Source organism: Gopherus evgoodei, chromosome 9 (genome assembly GCF_007399415.2).
Source record: "Gopherus evgoodei ecotype Sinaloan lineage chromosome 9, rGopEvg1_v1.p, whole genome shotgun sequence".
Classification (NCBI taxonomy): domain Eukaryota; kingdom Metazoa; phylum Chordata; order Testudines; family Testudinidae; genus Gopherus; species Gopherus evgoodei.
In genome coordinates this window covers 13125923-13148168 of record NC_044330.1, presented here as the reverse complement: position 1 = coordinate 13148168, position 22246 = coordinate 13125923, and positions in this window count along the sequence as shown.

Below are 22246 nucleotides of genomic sequence, written 5' to 3'. Positions count from 1 at the left end.
GGGCTCAAAAGGCTTTTCTGTTGCTGTGATTTAGTTGTTGGCTGAGTTAACTGTTTAGTGCTGCTGGATGATTACTGTTAGGTTATTGTAAGTTTAAATCAATTGTTAACATGCCTAGAACTTTTGTGTGGGTGGTTTTTAAAATCTGAATAAATAAATGAAGGAGTTTTTCCTAATAGATATTTTCATCAAAACTATATTTTAAAACACCGTTGTAAGTACAGTCTAGCTGTGCCAGAGTACTTCTCCAACCCCTGCTTATTTCTTTCTACGTCTTCTCCCCACTGTTTTCCCCCCTTCATTGTATCATGCATGACATTAGACCCTGCTCAATCCAAGTGGACCTCTGTCCTCACATTGAATTCAATGGGGCTCATGCTGGGGTCCACCAAACAAAGCAGTTGGGAGGATCAAGGCCTTAAATTTTAAGCTCCAATGATACTACTCTACAGCCAAAATGCTTCTGAAATAAATGTAGTCCAACTTTACTAATTCTGGGTCACTGAGAATGAAAATGATGCTTAAAATTGTTGATTGGCTCTAGTTTTCAAGATATGCTATTGGGTCAGTACATACGACCCTTGACTTGGGAATGGCAGAGGATAAGTGAGTTATAAAGGGAAGGGATCTCAATTTAAACCAGAAATGACTAAAATACATCTTTGACTGGATCTATGAATAAATCTATGACTGGGTTTGGACAGTACTTGCTTTTGAGGCAAAACAATGCATGATGCAATCTGAAGCTGGTATTGCATCATACATGATAGGAATTGCATCATGTTATTCCTAAAAGTCATGGATGATGCAATCATAATGAAGCTTACATCGCTCTGCTGAACAAATTGCCCTATATCAGCTCTAGAAATCATACAGTGTCGTGCTCTCTTATTTGCCAGTGTTCGATTTTGCAAAGGGACACATTTCTGTTTAGCCAAAGTGAGCAGAGATGCGTTGTACTTGTGTGAACAGTGCAGATAACTTCTGCTATGTTTGTGGTGAAGTGACTTTTGCATCACAAAAGCGCAGTATAACCACTATGTTTAAGAAAGCCTATCACCTTTATTTTGGCTGCAAAATTGGAGATCAGGACAAGAGATGGGCCCCACACATATGCTGCAACACTTGTGCAACAAATTCTCGCCAGTGGTTGAACAGGAAAAGGAAATCTATGCCTTTTGCAGTGCCAATGATTTGGAGAGAGCCAACAGATCATACCAGCAATTGTTACTTCTGCATGGTGCCTCCAGTTGGGAAAGGTGTGTCAAAGAAGAAAAAGTGGACTGTGCATTATCCAAACATTCCATCAGCTATACGCCCAGTACCCCACGGAGAAGGACTGCCGGTTCCTGATGCACCAGGATCATTCTCACTTGAGTCAGATGAGGAAGAGGAAGAGGATGAAACTTCTGATCCTGAACCATCAATGTCACAGGACCCACATTTTCTCCCATCCTCCTCCTCTGAACCACACCTCATAACACAAGGTGAACTGAATGACCTTGTCAGGGATTTGGAACTACCCAAGAGTAAGGCAGAGCTGTTGGGCTCCAGACTACAGCAGTGGAATCTCCTGGCAGGCTATCAGGGCAAATGGAGCCCATCAATGCTTGCAGACTATTGCTGGACAGTGACAAGAGATGCTCCATTTAATGAATACAAGAGACAAGCCAAGAAGCGCCGAGTAGACACTGAATAGGACTAAACTATGTACATAATAGTTTGTTGCCTTTTGTTTCATAATAAATTTTATTTATATAACCCTTTTGCTGATTTTTAAAAAGTGTTACATAAACAGGACAGGTGAAATATTATCATGTAAAGCAACCATAAACACATGAAAAGACCTAGGTTTACAATTTATGATTAAAACTATCTACACAGTATACATAGACATAAAAAGTAAAAACTTAAATATCTTAGAAACAGTAGCGAATCAGTTGTTTTAATTGTCATATTTGAATTTAGCACATCAAAATACATAATAAATATCACATTTTATCTCTGAAGCAGACGACTTCTCAAAAATTGTAGACCAGTGTGATCAGTTTGATTGAGTGGTACCTTGTTGGCCTGACAACCTATACAAGTCGGGCCAAAGTGTAATAAAAGGATAGACCCCCTACTATTAAGTGTCTTTCAGTCATGAGTATGACCCAGCTCATGATACAGTAACATATTGTGCTTGGAGTTTGATCTCATGTCCATTTGTCATAGGTTCAGTTTATTCATAGATTCTAAGGTCAGAAGGGATCATTGTGATAATCTAGTCTGATGATCTGTATAGCACAGGCCCATAAAACTTCCCCAAATTAAAGATCCAGTTTGTGCTGTGTGGCACCGAGCACACCTTTGTGCAATGTGTAGTAATTAATTACTAACAAGTTTTTCATCATCATCATGGCAAATACCAAAGAGACATGGCCTCTTTGCAAATCTGGAGCACTACCTGGATCAGTTTCAGGCAAGGTGCTTAAAGTGGTCTAGTTGAACATTCATTTTATGTCCATCACTGGCAATCTTCTTGCAGAGACAAAGCTTTTGATGCCCACATGATCACCAGCTGTATAGCAGAATCCCTTGGTACTCCTGCTTCAGAATTCATTAGTCTTCCATTCTAGCAATATGTCCATACCAAGAAAATCACTGATATGTAAACGGTGTTGATGGAGGCATTTGCTGAGTTTAGCTTTGACTATCCTCACTTCTGATCTTGTCCTGCCACTTAATCTGGAGAAGCTGACAAAGGCAACAAAAACAGAAAACCTCAATGCAGCATTCTTCAGTCTCTCAGAATCCATATTTCACTTCCATATGATAGAATTGGTATAACTGTGGTTCTATAGATCTGCAGCTTTGTAGCAATCTTGATGTCACGATGTCCCAAGAAAGGCCACTGAAGAGTCTGAAACATTGCAACAGCTGCTGATTTATGAGTGTCCACATCTTTTGAGCAACCTCCAGCATGTCTATGAAACTGCCAAAAGGATGATATGTCCTGGAAACTGTAAACAGATGAATGTGACAAAACAGGTTTCTTCTGTACAAAGGGCAAATAAAATATGGTGGCAGATGTCCTGTGCAGGAAAGAGGGCTCTGACCTGCTGCCTCCAGGTCAGCCAGTGGCTAACTCTCCTACAGCTTTGTAAGCAGGCAGATATGACCCTAAGAGCATCCCAATGCCAGAGGGAAAGGGGATCAGTGGTAGCAGGTAATGAGTTTTTCAGCTGGCCTGTCCAACTCAGTGTATCCCAACTCACTATGGTTATAACCTATGTCTAAAAGGTATCATGTAATATGTCACTGGAAAACTAATAACTCACTGATTATTAGTATTCAAGTGTGATGTATGTATGTAGTGAGTATTAAAAGTTATGAATATATACTGGAGTTATGACTAAAATGTGTTTAAACCAGGCAGGTTGTGGGGAGTTGGTAAATAGGACTGCCCTAGACAAAGGAGTGTGTTTACTTCTCTAACCTGCCCTGTTGTCAGGCAGAGATGATGAAGGTCTATTTACATATTAGGAAAACAAAGCTACCAAGCCAACAAGTGTGGAAGGAAACGGCAGGGTGTCTACATGCAGCAGGACAAAGAAGCTTGGTCTGGGTTTTACCTTTCAAAGAATACATTGCAAAGGTTTACTGGTCCATAAAGACATGGAGTCTGAACCTTAAGTGGTAAGAAATTGAATCAACTGATTATATATCATATTGCTGTATTATAGAAGTATATTGAGTGAAGTGTTTTATGAAATCCTATGACACAATGGCACTTTATATCATAAAGTGTATAGATTAACAAGATATAAGGAATTATGGATACCAATTAATATTAGGCTTTACAGTCTGTGTTCAAACAAAGGGAGAAAGAGGTCTCTCGCAGACAGGAGGGAATGTCACAGCTATCTACCTGTCTCCAAAGAAATTAAGCAAGATGTAACCAAAAATAATGGAAGCTCCATTTACATTCAAATCAGCAGGCAGATGGGAAACCAACAGCAAAGGAAGAACAGCATGAGGCATCCTGCTTCTTGAAACAAGGTCATCGAACTTTGGAATACATAAGCAAAGAAAGAAGTCATGATTGGCATCCACCACTAGACATACAAAAGGGAATAGATCTTTGCAAGCTGAGAAAGATGGGTCCTTCAACCAAGCGGTGGGGTTGAAGTTTCTGTGAACTGAATATAGGTGAGAAAGCCTACTTAGGCAAAGATCTTTCACCAAGGAAAACAAAGGAAACCAGCCTCTTTTTCTTCTCTGGAAGGTCCTAACTGAGGGAAAGTCAACCATGGCTGGGAAGAAGAAATGATTGGTGAGAGAAACCAGCTTGAACAAAGCCTGTACCTGGTTAGATGACGTTTTAGACTTTAAAATGTGTTTTCACTTTTATTTGTTTGTAACCTTTTCTAGTTTTATTTCTTTTACTTGGCATCACTTAACTTATGTCCTACTGCTAATGAATTTGTCTTAGTTTTTACTATACACCAACTCAGTGCTGTGTTTGAAGGGAAGAGTATTTACCCCAGTTAACAAGCTGTAATGTGCTTTTGTCTCTTTAAAAGGGCAACAAACCTTATTACTTCTCTGAGCTGTCTAGGAGAGGGCTGGATACTTCAGAACACAGTTCTGGGGATATTTGGGACTGAGAGTACATTAGGGTCACCTTGCTGGTTGTAACCAAGACTGGTGAAAGCTAGAGTGGGGCTGTAGACAGACTGCTTGGATCAGAGCTACTGGAACAGGGCTGTCTAGTGCACAGACACTCATGGTGTGACCTGCATGCTTGTAGGTTGGCTGGGAGCATTTCTGGCTGGGAGTTACAGCAGCGAAGCATTGTAAGGCACACAGACTTGCAGGGCAAATGGTGATACAAATCTTTACTGGCCTGAATTGCACCCTCAGAATGATGTGATGGGGGACCTGATAAGTCTTCAAACATGTTAAGGGCTAGTATAAAGAGGAGGGGGATCAATAGTTCTCCATGTCCACCGAAGGTAGGGCTAGAAGTAAAGGGCTTAATCTGCAGCAAGGGAGATTTAGATGAGATATTAGGAAAAACTTCCTAACTATAAGGATAGTTAAATACTGGAATAGGCTTACAAGGGAGGTTGTGGAATCCTCATCACTGGAGGTTTTTAAGAACAGGTTGGACAAACAACTGTCAGCAGTGGTCTAGGTTTACTTGGTCCTGACTCAGCGCAGAGGACTACACATGATGACTTCTTGATGTGTCTTCCAGCCCTACATTTCTGTGATTCTATGTTTGAGATCTGGAACAAAAAACTCAGAGAGGGACTACTGAAAGATCCATAATTAGCTGTTGAAAAGGAATTAGAATTTGCCAAGCTACAGAAGTTACCCAGTCCAGAATAAAGTTTATGGAAGGTGAAAAGTTCTCTGACAATCAAGACATGATAGAGACTCCAAAATACTACAAGAAGAGAGACCTGAGGTGGAAATGCATGCAGAGCTCAAAAGCGGAGTTCAGCCAAAACAGAATATGGTGTTGCACGCACCATGACAACCAATACTAGCCAAGATAAAGCTGGGTATATGGGAAAAGATGCAAGAAATGTAATGGATTCCTTCACTCTGCAACCATTTGCACTCACCAACAGTGTATGCACAGCACAGACCAAGAGGATGACAACAGCACCTCTTATTCAAATTAATTCTTCATCGGAAGAAAGGACAATGTAGCAGCAGAAGATGATTGGACTATCAATTCATAAGCAAATGGGATGTTTATTGTTTTTAGGGCAAGTAGAAGAATGAACAGACTGGATAAACTCATGGGACGTTATAGAAAAAAAATAGACTGATCTCTTCCCTTATGCACAGACCCAAAAGAATTAAATAAATATGTTAAAAGGGAGAGAAATTTAAGGAGCAGGCTAATGTCAAATATATTTTTTTCTATTCTTGACGCCTTTTACCAGAAAATACATTGTTTTGGTGGTATAAAGAGTGCAAAGGCCTACACAGATGATATTTTTATCTGGGGAAAAACAGCAGAAGAGCATGACTAAAGGTTCTGAGCAGCTTTGGAAAGAACCACAGCTGCTGGGCTAGCTAAAGCTAAACAAAAGGAAACAAATTAAATTCTGTTTAACGGAGATGACATACCTTGGAGAGAAGTTAACACACCAAGGTGTAGAGATAGAGAATGGTAAGGCTGAGGCAATCATCCACATGCTGCCCCAACAGACAAGGAAGAGGTACAAAAATTCCTTGGAATGGCAAACTATGTAGAGAAATTTGTGCCCAATCTAATTGCCTGAATCAGCCACCAGAGTGCGCTACTGGGAAAAGATGTCCAATGAACATGGGATGCAAATCTTAATAAAGAGTTTGAGAAACTGAAAGAGGTAAATAGGCCCCAGTCCTGAGATACTATGACAGTAAATGCAAATTAAGTTGTCCACAAAAATGTACTGGCGCTGTCGTCTTACAACAGTATGAGCGAAACTAGAGACCAGTAGTTTACGCATCATTGGCTCTAATGAAAGCTGAGTGTCAAAACACCCAAACAGAGAAGGAGGTTTTGGCCTCAGGCTGTGGCTACTAGCAGTGGCACAGCTGCATCTATGCACTGCACTGTGTCGCTGTAAGCTCTCTCATGTAGCCACTCTAAGCCGATGGGAGAGAACACTCCTGTCGACTTAATTAATCCACCCCAATGAGTAATGGCAGTTATGTTGGCGGGAGAAGCTCTCCTACTGACATAGCACTGTCCATACCAGTGCAAGGTTGGAGTAACTTATATCACTCAGGAATGTGGCTTATTCACATCCCTGAGCAACACAAGTCATGCCAACATAAGGGATAGTGCAGACAGTCTTGGTCTATCAGCATGAAAAGTTTCATGACTTTATTTATGGGAGGCCTTTGTTAGCTGAACTGACCATAAACCACTGATTGCCATTGCTATAAAGAGCCTGGCAAACACCCTCCCACCCCACCCTGAGAATATAGAGATTATTTTTTTCAGCTACAAATGCATGATATGAAAATTGATGACAAACCTGGGAGAGATTTGGTGGCTGCAGATACACTATCCAGAGCATTTGATAAAAGTACAGGGCAAAGTCCAGAGCTAGATTTTGCAAATGTCAGTGTGGAAAAAGAAAAAATAAATCTGTCCAATCTCAGATGAAATGTGGATTGTGATCACCAGAACTACTGCTCAGGAGAAGATCCTACAGAAAGTAATTAAGAGTTGCCAGGACAGGGTATTCCCAGCCCTTATCAGTTTAAGGCTGGAGCTCTCTGTACTAGATGGGGTTTTGTTTAAAAGGCATCAGGATGGTGATTCCCAAAATATTACAGAAAACAATGTTTAAAGGGATACATAAAGGTCATTTAAGGATGAAAAAATATCTAAGAGAAGGTCCAGGAACATTTTATACTGGCCTCAAATGAACAGTGACATTGGGGAAGTTGTTAAGTCTTGTTATATATGCCAAAAGTACAAGCCAAGACATGTGATAGAGTCCGTGTTGGAGGCACAGGATAAATTGCCCTCCTGGAGCAAAGTAGGCAGAGAGTTGTTTACACTGGCGATGGGGGATTATGTACGTGTTCTAGACTATTATTCTCAGTTCCCTGAGATAGCCTTATTAGAAGATACAACAACTAAATAGGTGATTGCGCATATCAAATCTATTTTTCCTAGACATGGTATACTTCAGTGGTTCTCAAACTAGGGCCACCGCTGGTTCAGGGAAAGCCCCTGGCGGGCTGGGCCAGTTTGTTAACCTGCTGCATCCACAGGTTCCGTTGATCGCAGCTCCCAGTGGCTGTGGTTTGCCACTCCAGGTCAGTGGGGGTTGCAGGAAGCAGCAGCCAGTATGTCCCTCAGCCCGTGCCGCTTCCTGCGGTTCCCATTGGCCTGGAGTGGCAAACTGCGGCCACTGGGGGCTGCAATCGGCCGAATCTGCAGGCACGGCCAGTAAACAAACCGGCCCGGCCTGTCAGGGGCTTTCCCTGAACAAGCAGTGGCCCTAGTTTGAGAACCATTGGTATACTTGACATCGTCATGTCTGACAATGGGCCACAGTTTAGTGGGCATGAGTTTAAGCAATTTTCAGCAACACAGAGGTTTAGACATGTAACAGCTAGTCCCCATTATCCTCAATCCAATGTGGTGGAAAATGGTGGCAAAATAATAAAATGCCTACTGAAAAAGGCAGCAGAGTTAGACTTCAATCTATATTTAGCTCTGTTAAATTACAAACTAGCATAAATGAAACATGGGCTGTCACCTGCTGACATTTTGTTCAACAGAAAAGTGGAAGCAAGAATGCTGGCACTGTCTGAAACGGATGTCAGAATCACTGGGGAGACAAAGAGATAAGGCAAAAAAAAAATCACTATGGTTTGGGGCCACAGGAGTTGTCACAAGTTCATGAAAATGACACTGTGCATCTCTATGGAGGGAAACAATGGTCGCAAACAGCAGTGGTGTGACAAGTGGTTGCCCTGCAGTTGTCAGCTCTGAAAGACACATACTAGGGAGAGTCAGGTGACACCTACAAATCCCAGAACAGAGGAAGATAAGAGGCATTGAGTCAGCCATTGCCCAGGAAAGGGTCACAGACAGGCAACAGCAGTGTTCTCTCCCATCGGCTTAGAGTGACAGACAGCAGGTTGTGAGAACAGATCCCAGAACAAGTGGACCTGCTGCCTCCTCACAACAGAAGAATGATGTTACAGGGAGCCCTGCGGGTCCAGGCAACAGCACAGGGCATTTCAAAGACTAACTGAACATTGTTAATCATTCTTAGGTTATTTATAAATATTTGCAAATGTATGTTATATTATTTTTAATATATATTTTAAAAAGTGTTATGAAGTTTTCACTTGGAAGTGAAGATTAGGTATTGGAGACTGTGCCTTTAAGGGCTGAGCATCCCAGACGGAGTGTGGGAAGACCACTGTGAATTTTGGGTTATACAAAGCCACTTGGAACTGGACACAATAAAATAGAGCTCTTGCAAGTCCCTTAAACACTGACTAATCACTGAATACCACATAACTCCTACTCTACCCTTTGTCTGTCTTGTTGAAAGGCGAGCAAGCATGTGCCTTTTTGTTTCCACACTGTGAGCTATACTGGAAACACACACTAATCATAATAATGGTCAGTGTTTAGTGGATTTTTGAAAATTTTTTTTTAATTTGGTAGGTTTTGCTCACCAGTCACTCCACTGAAGAATGTGAGAATATACAACAAAATCAAAAGAAAAGAAAAGAATTACCCTAAGCAGATACTTCACACTGTAAATTGCCTATATGTTTCCAACAGTAACATACTTCCATGAGAACACTAGAGGATGCAGCAAGGGGAAAGAAAAGAGGCTTCAAATTCTCCTCAAGCATATGCTGGTGTAAATCAGGAGTAAATCCACTGAAGCCAATAAAGATAAAAAAGTTTAAAACCAGCTTCACAGAGAGAGGGGGGAAATCAGTCTCAAAGTTTGCAGTTGAAAAATACCTTCCTGCTTTGGTGGATCTTTTCAGAAACTACTTAGAACCAAGGAAAGAAGAGATGTTTAATTGTATCTGGAATCCAATTTTTAATCACAGACTCACCAGCTGCGCCACAAGCATTATGGAACTCGGTTTTTCTGTAATCCTTAAGTGGAAATTCACATCAAAGACAAAGAAATCTTTAAAATATAGCTTTCCAGAAATGGGTGTTCTTGGCGCTCAGTGTAGAGGCAGCAGTTCAAATGCTGGCTGTTCTATCCTATGAAATTCTTCCTAGTGATTGTCAGTCAATAGTTGAGTGTGGGACAAAGGGTAGCTTCTTTCTTTCCCTTTCATTTCTTTTTTGAGCTCTCCTTTTAGTGAACTGTTCTGACTGGCATAATGTATTATGGTTGGAAGAAAGACTAGGCAGCTTTCAGCCACAGCACCATATCAGGGGTGATGCTGGGCTGCACACACACCGAGTGGCATCAGCAGAAGGTACTTCAAACTCCCAAGCATCTCCCCTCAGCAGGAGGGGTGTAGCTTGCCTCATGTGGCCAGCTAGCTTCAGTAGTTGCTGTACAGCCTCTGTGATGGTGATTTACCTTCTACCCCTAGAGCGCTAGCAAAGAGGGCATAGAGACTGCAATTGTGCCCAGTCCCTCTGGAGCCCCAGGGTGGGAGGAGAATCCTTCAAGGCATTCATTAACATTTAGAAACTAATTGCTTCTAGTACTTGCTATTTACAGTAAAAACCATTTTGGACAATTTTCAAAGGTGCTGCCCAAACAACAGCTCCTAATGCAGTTCTAGGCACTGATCACCTCTGAAAATCTAATTCAAATTGTCTCAAGATAAGCACCTAGAGGATGGAAATACCCAAACTCAAAGACTACTTTTCTATATTTGAGACTTTCAGGTTACATGATGTAATTGTACCACATGTAGGATTTCTGGGGAGTGTGGGAAAGAGGCGGGCTAATGCAAGTGGTACACTTTTGTCAGGGTACAAAATGTATATTCCCAAAGTAACTGCAAATTCCGTCATTAAGGTAACCAGTCACCAGCAGCTCATACCCAAGTGCACTCATGCAAATACTACTACTGCTGTTAACTTTGGCACTAACTTTTCAGCTGCCACCAAGTCTCCAAACATTTTTTTTTTTATTTTCACATCTAACACTTGGTTCTGCAGGGTACAAAGTAGTGAGATTAACTAGCTCAGTGTCCAAAATGTGGCTGTGTTCATATTGGGTTAAAAGAAAATCTTTTTATCTTTCTAGGCTCCTGAGTGTAGGCTGCGTAAGCTAATCCTATCCTGTTTTGAAACAGATAAAGTACTATCTTTACCTACTGCTGGGAAGTGACTCTGCACATTATTAAAAGAGGTAAGCAACAGATTCCAAACCTCCTCTTTTACACAGGACAAATGCAACAGTGCCTGTCTTTATGATCTATATCAGAGACTATAAATATCCAGTGTACCTGCTGTGAAGAGTTTTTTGCTGTGCAGTTATTTGGGTAACTGGAATCCAATAGGCTCTCTTTGCATAGATAGGATCCTCCTCAATATTGAAGTTCAAGGGATGCTAAAAGCTTCAAGAATATGACAGGTCTGGAAAATCATTTTTAAGTTGCAAGATCTCCATTTCCAACTGATTTATATGCACAGGTTACTATTTGAAAAGGCTTCTTTCAAAACCTGAACATTAACTTAGCTAAGTAACAAAAGGATGACGGAACAATCAAGGTGTGAGTCCACCCAAGAGACGTTTTCTAGCTAATTTATATTGCTCTTCAAGGAAGATCTGTATTCTATTGCAGGCTTCCCTGGCACTTCAAAGCATATACAGGAGAGTCACATCTTACACAAGGGTTAGGTTCTGAAGTCAGCGTGTAAGGCGAAAATTGCGTATAGTCAAACGCTCATTGAGTGGAATGGCGGGCAGAATTGCTCACACTACAGGTACCGTATTTAAATTGTTATTTTTCTCTTTTTTGTTTTGTTTTGCCAAGCGCGTATAGTTAAAATCGCAGAAGTTAAATGCGCCTATGATGCGACGCCACTGTACCTTTTTATAGGGTCAGTTCAACTCAGACTGAAAACCAGAGTCTTGTTTACTTTAAAAGCCCCTTCATGTCACTGTGACATAAACTTGGGAGTAAATTTGCTCCTGCTCTAGGCCTGTTCATACTGCCAAAGTGATGTAAAGTTGTCTTAAAATAAATGAGAATCTGGCCCTGATTTAACTGGAGTTGGATAATGTCATAATATGCTAAGGAAAATTCCTGAACTTGATAATGCTGGCTTAGCTCTATTACCTTGATAACACCTGTATCTACAGAATGCACCTGTGGTCTGTAGCCCATGTGGCTCTATAATCTGTTTTCTTCACTAGTTTATGTTTGATGCTGAATAATTCCAGTACAAATTACTTCATTATACCTGGCTGCAACATAAGGCACCTACAGGCCCGTATCCTGTATGATTAGCTAGGGCAAGTTAGCATATGTGTTTGTAACCTTTGGCATAGATAAACGGCCTACTGGTTCTCTTTTAACTTTAGGGAACTGAATGGAAAACTGAACAGAGAACTGAATGTGTTTAGCATAATTCTGGAACGTACTGGTAACCAAAAGGTACAGCACACAACATGGAAGTAATGATTTAGACCAAAGGTAACAGTTTTAAGGATGAGATAATCAATATTAATAATATGAATATGGTAGTAATATGTCATAATATGTTAGCCTATAGAGTAAGTGTACCCGAAGATTTAGCTGAGTGAGGAAATAAGATTTGGGCATGGAAGGTTGGGCATTAATATGAATATTTAGGTCAGTGCTGTTACCCAGGGTTGTCAGAACCTCCAACAGGGGCAACTTAACTATTTCATTCCTGGCAGTGTAAGGAATAAATCAACAGGAACTCAGCGATTCTGTCTGATCAAGGATTAAATACAAGTTAGCGTGCTTTTGTCTAACACTGCAGTTTATTAGATTTAAGCACACACAAATATAAGCAATAGGTTTAGAACATCCCAGATATTTACCTATATTCTGAGATGGTATTGAGTAATCAACGACAGGTCAATGCTGGCCAAACGCCACTCTGCTGGGAAGTAAAGATGTTAGGAAAATCTCTCTCCCAGGATAGCTCCGGAGGACTACTGCCAAGTATACTCTATTATCTAAACTTTTAATAACTAACTTCTACAAAACACATAGGTTATGATGTCCCCTACTGGATCATCACTTTTCCTAACTTTCAACAAACTTTTACTATCAGAGGCAGCTAGACTCAAGGCTGTCCATCCACATATCTTCTTCCATGCACACATTTACTATTTTCCTCCCTTCCTCCCATACCGATTAACAAAACTGCCAGTAGTTATGATCTTGCTTCTGAAAGCCTGTCTCCAAATTAACCCTTAACTATGTGGTGTTCTATTTCATTAATTCATAGTAGCTGAGTGCATATAATACGGTTGCACTTAGTTTGAACCACATTCTGGGGTATATACACCTCTCAAATCCAGGGCAACATTCCCCTCGAAGTCTATACATCTTTAATATTAAGGCCTTTTCATACACACATACACACATATATACACATACACACCACACATACGTATTATATGAATTCAGTTAGTTACCGTTGAAACTTCAGCATTAGTCTCAAGGCTCTTAACAAAGGCAGAGCAAGAATTTTTTTCGTTGGCACTCTTCAGTTTCACCCATAACTTTGCCTCATTAAAGACTAAACATTATGTACTTATTTTTGGGAAGTACCCATTGTTTGTAAAATTGCTGGCCTTGCAACTGATCATTTTTTCTTCTTACCCAGCATGTCAGTGCTAAGAACACAACAACCAATGCAATTTGAAGCATGAGAATCACCACAATTGAATGTAAAGCCAAACTGAAAAATCCCAGTGGTGTGGGGGACCATCCCAACAACGTCTTTCACCAACTGTGTTCTGAATCTCTGCTAACCCTCTTAATTACTTGTTTAATTTCATTAGAAGCATGGTGGACAGTAACCATGACTTTATGCGCCTTCTGCCTAGCAACTTGCAAATAATTCCTCAAATGGGAATGCTTAAATAACATTTTTACACCAATTGAATTTATTTCAATAGCCACAGGTATTACATTGGAGTATAAGGTGCATTTTACTTTTAATTGGCTGGTCCTTTGTCTCCCACTACCAAGTCTTCAAGGAAGGAGTATGTTAGTTTAAGTAGTTTAAAACCATAGAACTCCCTAATAATTTTTATTGCCCTTTTCTGAGCCTTTTCCATTTTTCATGTATCTTTTTTGAGATGGGACAACCAGATTTGCACGCAGTAGTGTAAATGTGGGTATACCATGGATTTATATAGTGACATTATGATATTCCTGTCTTATTATATATCCCTTTCCTAATAATTCATAACATTGTTAGCTTTTGTGACCCTACTGCACACTGAGCAGATGTTTTCAGAGAATTATCCATGATGACTCCAAGGTCTCTTTTTGAGTGGTAACAGCTAATTTAGACCACATCATTTCATAGGTATAGTTGGGATTATGTTTGCTAACGTGCATTACTTTGCCCTTATCAACATTGAATTTCATCTGCCATTTTCTTGTTTCTGTTTTGTGAGATTACTTTGTACCTCTTCACAGTCAGCTTTGAAATTAATTATTTTGAGGAATTTTGTATACTCTGTAAATGTTGCCATCTTACTGTTTACCCCTTTTCCCAGATCATTTATGAATATATTCAACAGCACTGGTCCCTGTAAAGATTCTTGGGGGGATGCTGCTATTTACCTCTCTCCACTGTGAAAACTGACCATTTATTCCAACCCTTTGTTTCCTATCTTTTAACCCATTACTGATCCATAAGAGGACCTTACCACTTATCTCATGACTGCTTACTTGATCACTCTAAAAAACACCATTTGCTTACAAGAGGTTGGTCTTTAACAGTCAAACAAAATTGCAATGGAAACCTTGGGGATACTTTTAAAAGATCAGTAAAGAGAGGGGATTCCCTACTGAAGTATAGATTTCACTTCACGGTAGACATTCTGTGAATTAAGTTTTTAGAAGCACCAATTCAGAGTCAAAATTTGTGCCTGTAATCATGTGTAGCCACAATAAATAGAATTTTCACATCTAGATACCTGATTTGCAGGAGCAAAATGATGTTACTGCCTCCAAACTAAATAATTAAATGTCACAACTGTATTATTTAGGCGTGCAAATAAGGTCCCACCATGACAATTTATCACAAAAATTTGGTGGCTAATTTACATGAAACTTTTGAAATGCTGGCCTCCATGTGTTTATTTTCAGTTCTATATTTGCAGAACTGGGTGAACATTTCCTCCTTTTTGGTGCACTAACCTCCCCTGAAACGCCTTTTTTTTTAAACCAATGAGTTCATTATCTGAAGTTATTGAATAGATGTTTATTCAAATATATTGAAACCTAAAGGCGCTCAAAAAGTATTTCCATGACTGTTGCTTCAAGTACTTGCGATGGATGCTTTGTAATTGCACTTTTAAGTCACATGGCATTGTTTTTTCTGCTTGATTAAATGGTTCCCAAGCCCACAGAGTGCTATTGCTGCATACAAACATATGGTGCAAATATGCATGTAAATATATAACTGCCTAATTAAAGCCCACTGAAGTCAATGGGAAGATTCCAACTGACCTTAATGGACTTTCAGTCAGGCTCTATGTCCCCAGTTCAGCAAAGAACTTAAGTGAGTGCATAACTTTAAGCATGTCAGTTGTTCCATTCACACCAATGAGACTATTCACTTGTTTAAAATTACACACATGCTTCAGTGCTTTGCTGGATCAGAGCCTAGGGTCCAGACCCTCAAAAAGTATTTAGTTGCCTAACTCCCATTGATTTCATTGATTTCAATGAGAGTTAGGCACCTAAATACCTTTGAAGATATGGTGCTACGCCCATGAGTATTTATGAAACTGTCTCTGCAAATATAAATTACTTTGCACAGAATGTTCAGAAAAAGCAAGTACATGGGATTGAAAATGTGATGAAATGAATGTGTGGTTTTGTTTGAATGTTTATGAATACTCTCTTTGCATAGTTTGCCTTACTTTCTTCAGGAGAATCTTAGTATTCTGATATCTTCACATGAAAACAGATTTATTACCAACCCAAATTCAGAGCTGGTCCTAAAGCATGCAACTCCGCTGAACTAGAATACTAAAGTTCTCCTGAATGGAGTTAAACCTTCAATGGAATAGCACTTGCTCACACCTGATCTGAATTTAACTCTATTTTTTGTTGCTGTTGAGCCTAATGTAAGAAAGCCATTGCAGAAATAGTAAACACATTTTCCTCAGTGAGCTTACTCAAGAGCAAATATCATATTGATCCAACATATTCCCTAACCATATGCACTTTTTAATATAAACATTGCATTTTAGATATTTACCTGCACTATATTTTCAGAAACTGAATCTTGATTTGGTATAGATGTCCTTCTTCACTGTTTAATACTGGAATATGTGGCTTCCACTCATTTTTATACCAGTGTAACAGTGCCATCTACAGGCCATACAATACACAAATTCTATATTATTTAAAGACTAATCTTTCAATCAAAGAAAAAGACACCACTGAAGCTGAAAAGTGTCCAAAGTTGGCCCTGTTCGATCAGCCTGACAAACTGTGCCATTTTACAAAATTATCCGGTAATATTATGGCTCACCAATAAAAATATTATATCAAACCATCTGCTCATGCCTAGTTCTCCCAGCTCTTTCATTGCAGTGAGTTATAAAGCAAAGGGTCTTCCTTTAATGCAGTGGAAATATATTTTGGGGAGGTGGGGGCAGAGAAAGTGGTAGCGTGTTAAAACAGGGTGTTTCCAATTTAGTTGCTCATCATAAATTGGCATCAGTTATATACCCACATTTTCATATAGAAATTTTACTTTATTTTGTTTTACAGAAGAGTCCAAAAGAATAATACTCAATCTGCATCCACCATCCTAGCTTTGAGCAAAGTTAAGGACCGTATGCAAAGAGCTTCATGCTGATACAGGGGTGAACCAGCCATGGTTCCTGGGATCAGCAAGTTTCTCACGTGCACAATGGTCTTGATGCTGAACAATCTGGCCATCAATCCAGCAAAGCATTTATGCATGTGCTTAATTTTAAGTATATGCATAATCCCATTGGCTTCAATGGGGCTGTGCAAAGGCTTGAAATTAAACACATACTAAATGCTTTGCTGTAATGGCACCAGAGTGCTCAGAACCTTGAAGGATCAAGCCTTGGGTGTTTAAAGTTAAGCATGTGCTTAAGTACCTTGCTGAATCAGTATGCAAATTAGGGCCCATAACAAGGATATTACTTGTCTGTCTCAAGACTTTTATTTAATACGGTTGAGAGAAGTATACTATATGAAGTCAAATGTGACTCCTGGGTTTCTTATTATATTAAGAGCCTGTAAAGAAACTGAAGAAATGAAAATGTCATTAAGGATATTTTTGGACTGCAAGAATTCTCTGTTGTATCTGGGATCAATTTCAAAGGTGTAGAAGACAGATATTCATTAGTGAGGCAGAACGGTTCTCACCCTGGAGATCATGACTGCTCCACTGTTCTGATATTGCTGAATAGGTAGGGTTTTCGGGTAGATGAGAATGTGGTCCAGGTATGGAGAAAAGGGTCGAGGTATGGGAACCACCTCATGTAGCATATTATATTTTCAGAATATGATTTGTTTCACCATCTTTGGTGGAAGGAAGAAAGGAAGCGGTCAACAGATAGATCGGGCAAACCTGGGTGTCAATTATGAAAAAATAAAAATGTAATAAACTTAAGACTTCTAAGATGAACTCAATACATTGTTAAAGAAATGGATAGTGAAACACTGACATTCTCCATGGAGTGATTGTTTGTAGATTCTACATTGAAATCAAGAAAATTAGTTGCTATAATACATTGATCCTTACAAAGCAGTATCATGGCTAAAACCATATTTCAGCAAGGCACTTAAGAAGTTACAGACTTGCAAGCACATGAGTAGACCCACTGAAACTACAGCCCACAAGTGGATGCTGTGGACCCAATTTTCAAATCTGGGCAGCTAAATCTGAGCATACAGGTATGTATTTGGGAACTTAATTCAGCATTTAGGCACCAAACCTTAGAAATTGTCAGTGATCCAAAATTAGACACTGAATTCTTGCTCTTTGAGGCAGTTCATATCTTTATTTTAAAGCATATAATACTTTTTAGCGATGCAAAAGAATAATAAATATTCATAATAATTTGGCGTGCTAATGTAGGTTCCCAGGTTTGAAAATTGGGATGGTTTAATTACTGTATTAAATCATGAGTGTATTATGGTTGGTGTAATATAAACAAAATAGAAAAACATGGTAGTCTGCATTAAACCTTTATGAACTTCACATCAGTCATGTGAATTAGTGAAATACATATCCCACCCAACGGCCGATAACATTGCCCCAAAATTTTGTTCACAAATGATCTGCCCTTGGTACAATAGAGACAATTTTCAAATCATTCTTGAAGTTACTGCTTCTTAAAAAAAAGTGATCATGTGAGAGATCAACCAATCGTTTTTAGCAGAAACTGTGATATGATCTCTAAATGTACTATTTTGGAGGGCAGGATGGGAAATAATTTGTTTAGCTGGACAATATTCAAGATTGCAAACACTGTTCAAATTTTGAAAAAGTCAGACCTACCCACACATCTCCTTTGCCAAAGACTAGGTGTACGCTTGCAGTTCTGATTTTGTTCCAAATGTCCCCCATCTTAGTTTAAGTGAAGCAATGAAAACAAATTTTTGAGAATATGATTTATACTCTTGCAGTCTGATACGAGACAAATTCTGGGGCACCATTGTCCAATGGATGGTCTACTCCCATTACTGCCCACTATCCTGCTGTGTGACTCAGGTAAGCAACCCACTCTCTGTGGCTCAGTTTCCTCATCTAAGTGTTAAATAAGTGCTACATAATAATAGCACTAATTTTAATATTTGAGGCAATCAGAGGGGGTCCAATTATCAATGATGAAGATTACAGGTATAACAACAATATCTAGTTCTTCATCAGTAGATCTCAAAGCACTGAGGCAATGTGACTTGCCTCAATGTCATCTAGTAGGCCAATAGCAAAGGCAGGTTTAGAACCAAGGTCACCTGAGTCCTAGTCTGCTGCTCTAACCATTAGGATTCACTCATGAAAGTGCAAGAAATTAAAAGCAGTTTATTACAGAGTCTGACCACTTTCTCTTTATGAAGGATTAAAAATCTGCACAAAGTCAGTAGCATTGAAAAGTCCTTAAATGTTGAAAGGTGAATGTATGTGGGTGGTAGATATATTTTATTCTGAAAATGAAAGCTATGTGATACATTTCCATATATATTACCTTAGGTGGTCATAGGAAAAATAAATAGAAATTAAATGTCAGTGGAAAAAATATTGTTGGTTTTACAAAGCTTGAAAAGGAAACAGGCCTATTGTCAGTCATTGATTTTCAACACGGCAGGAACTTATTTAGAGATTTTGCCATTCTGGTGCGAACCCTGGAATGGATTTCAGAATATTTAGCATAAATGTAAACAAGCATTAGTGTGTGAAAAAGTGTTATCAGAGTTAGTGCACTATCGCGTGACTAAAAACCTGAGAGAAATCATGGACTGTTCTATCTGAGCTAAAAAGTTATCAACATGCAACAATGATTAGTGTAATGAGACACTATTGAAGTAGAGTTTTTTACTTTGAAAGAGACTGAGCGGAAGAAATTAAAGAGGGAGCAGTAAGTATTTTGGGAAAGAGAGAGATGTCAGAGGGTGATAATTCCAGTGAAATAATCAGATCAGAAGTGTGACCTTTGGTGCCAGACAAGAGAGATGTGAGTTTAATTTAAGGAAGATAGAGCAGGGAATTGATAAGAAATTATTGTTCTGTGAATCCAAGTAAAATATTGAGGGACGTGGAAGCAGCAGGAATCAAATGTGAAAGGATCAGAAATTTAAGACAAAAGCATTTTATATACTTTGGAGAATAGTAATAAACCTGAATGTTTACAAATCAAGATGGCTCATTATTAGTTGTGGGAGTCATTGGGTGGATTATGCCACTTTAATTTATGCCTAGAAATCCTGGGTCTACTAGGCCTATGGATTTGGAATGGAATGGAGGGGAAACCAAGACTCTGTCCATTACAGAGGGGTGTTCTGGTTTCAGATTTCTTTGTGATAGCTTCCCAGAGCTTCATTGAGACAAACAAATGAGATGGAAAAGCTCATGCCACTGACCAAAATCAGTGCAATAGCCAGAAGTGAAAGGAAGTCAGACAAGTAAGCAGTCTGAGACACAGGCTACCAGCGGCAGCTCCATGCACCAGCACTTCAAGTGTATGCCTGGGGCGGCAAGCCACAGGGGGGCACCCTGCTGGTCCCTGCGAGGGCAGCAGTCAGGCAGCCTTCGGTACGCCAAAGCCGCAGGGCCGGCAGACCTCCTGCAGGCAAGCCATCGAAGGCATCCTGCCTACCGTGTTTGGGGCGGCAAAATACCTAGAGCCGCCCCTGCAGGCTACTAAGTGGACTTTTCAGATGGAGCTGATTCTGCTTAGCATTTATTCAGCAGCTGACATCCTAACATACATCATCACTAACATTTTTGAAGATGTTCAGGAGGACAGAAGTTGATAAATGACTCTGCCACCTACCCTTGCTTCTTTTGAGTTTGTAAGGTTTTCAAGCAGCTGTTGTAATATCCCAGGTTCCACAGAACAATACAGCAGAGAGACCTTATGTCTATTGTATCCAAGATTTTGGCAGACATTCGGTCAGAGGACACCCTTCTACAATATGGAGCATTGGGAGATGCAGCAGTGATGATCTTTGTCAGTACACCAGCTGCAACCATGATAGCATCAGTAACTACATTACTGAAAATACAAAAAAGAAGCAAGTGAATATTCAGACATGGGTTTTGAAACAACAGTTCTCGCAACCCAGGTCATTACCTCCAGAGACTGTGACAGTAGGAACATTTTTTTTCAGCTGCTGGGCTTTTATTATAATTAAAGTAGAGAAATATGTCTGGAGAATACTGATTGAATCTGAAAGTGAATTTTGATTCGACTTTCAATTACCCTGTATAAACATTTGCATGTTTGACATTTACAGTATTGCCAACCAGAAGAGATAAAAATGACAAGTCAGACCATCTCAAGAGATGGGCCCAAACCACAAGATTTTAAAAAGGATCAAATAATGCTTTCCAGTTGGCCTTTTGACTTTTTAATTCCCCTCTATTCCTCAGCCGATACAGATGGAATAATTTCCAGCTGAAAAGTCAACCTCCAATGCAAGCAAAAATGCATGAGTCTCTTTGGTTGCTCATACAGAGAGTCCACTTATCACTTCATCCCTAAGAGGGGGGAAATGCCAGGCATTTCCTATTACTGGCTTGACTCAGCAGCAGCATTTCTCCACCTCCTGCCGCCCTGGGACTTCTCTGCCTGGGACTCTCCATCACCATTTCCACAACTTCCCTCTCTGCTGCCTCTCACTGCCCAGGACCAATTTTCTGCACTAGGGTCATATATGAAGTCAGGGCTCAGTGGCAGGACACAGTTTTGCTCACATACCCATCCCTAAAAATCCTGGGATTGGAGGATTTTCTCACATCATCCATGACAACTCCTCCCACAGGAGCCAAAATCCTGTGACTTGCAATCAATTAATGAGAGTTGGCAACACTGCCTTCCCTGGACTGCTTGGTAAGGACTCCCCTTCTTAATCATTACTCCCAAGCCGGCAAAGCTGCCATTCAATCCCTCCATCTCCTATCCCCATCACTGTCCTCTACACCCCCTCAGCCTCCCTCTGGCTCCCACATCCTTGTACAATCTATGAATCTGCCTCCTGCCTCCTCCGAGGGCCCTGTTCCACCTCACTCTTCTCATTCCCATTTCCCAGTGTCTTTTCTGCTCCTCACAGTCCCTGTGTCATGTCCTGTCCAGTCCCCTGAACCAGAGGATGGCAGCCATTTTGACTGTGCACATGGCTTCAATATCAATGAAAACAACAGGAGGTGTCAACCCACTTTATTAAGGGCACCCTCACTTCAGATGCAGATAGACTGTAGGGAAATGGTGGCCATCCTGAGGACTTCAGGCCCATTGACGGTAATGGGAGATGGTGGCCATTTTGAATAAAGGAAAATTCAAGAGCTACTGCCTTTCATCATATTTTCATAAAACAAGTAAAAAAAAATCTAACCCCAAAATTATTAGTCCTGCAATAAAATTGTGAGAGTTGGCAATACTTCATTACTGTCACAAATGTTCATAAAAAGCAAATATAAAATTGGAATAGTTGCTTTAAAATAATTTTAAATTGCATATCCCATTGGAATATTTGTGATTCATACTGTGTTTATTAATTACATAGGTTATCCAGTCAGGGAACAGAATATAACCACACAATTGTGGTAACTAACTTTTCATGAATCATCTGTAGACTAAAAATTATTTGCTGAGGTTGAAAAATTTTGAAAAATACTTTTGGGCATTTTGAAATCATTTAATGGATAATTTCTGGATTAAAAGCATTTGTCATTGTTTGTTATTCCCTCAGCTTCAGTATTTACATTTCAGTTTCAACCCTGTTTTGTTAGCTGCATTTTCTGCAGCACTTCCCTTGTATTTATATTACAGAAGTGCCCAATGTCTCCAAGATA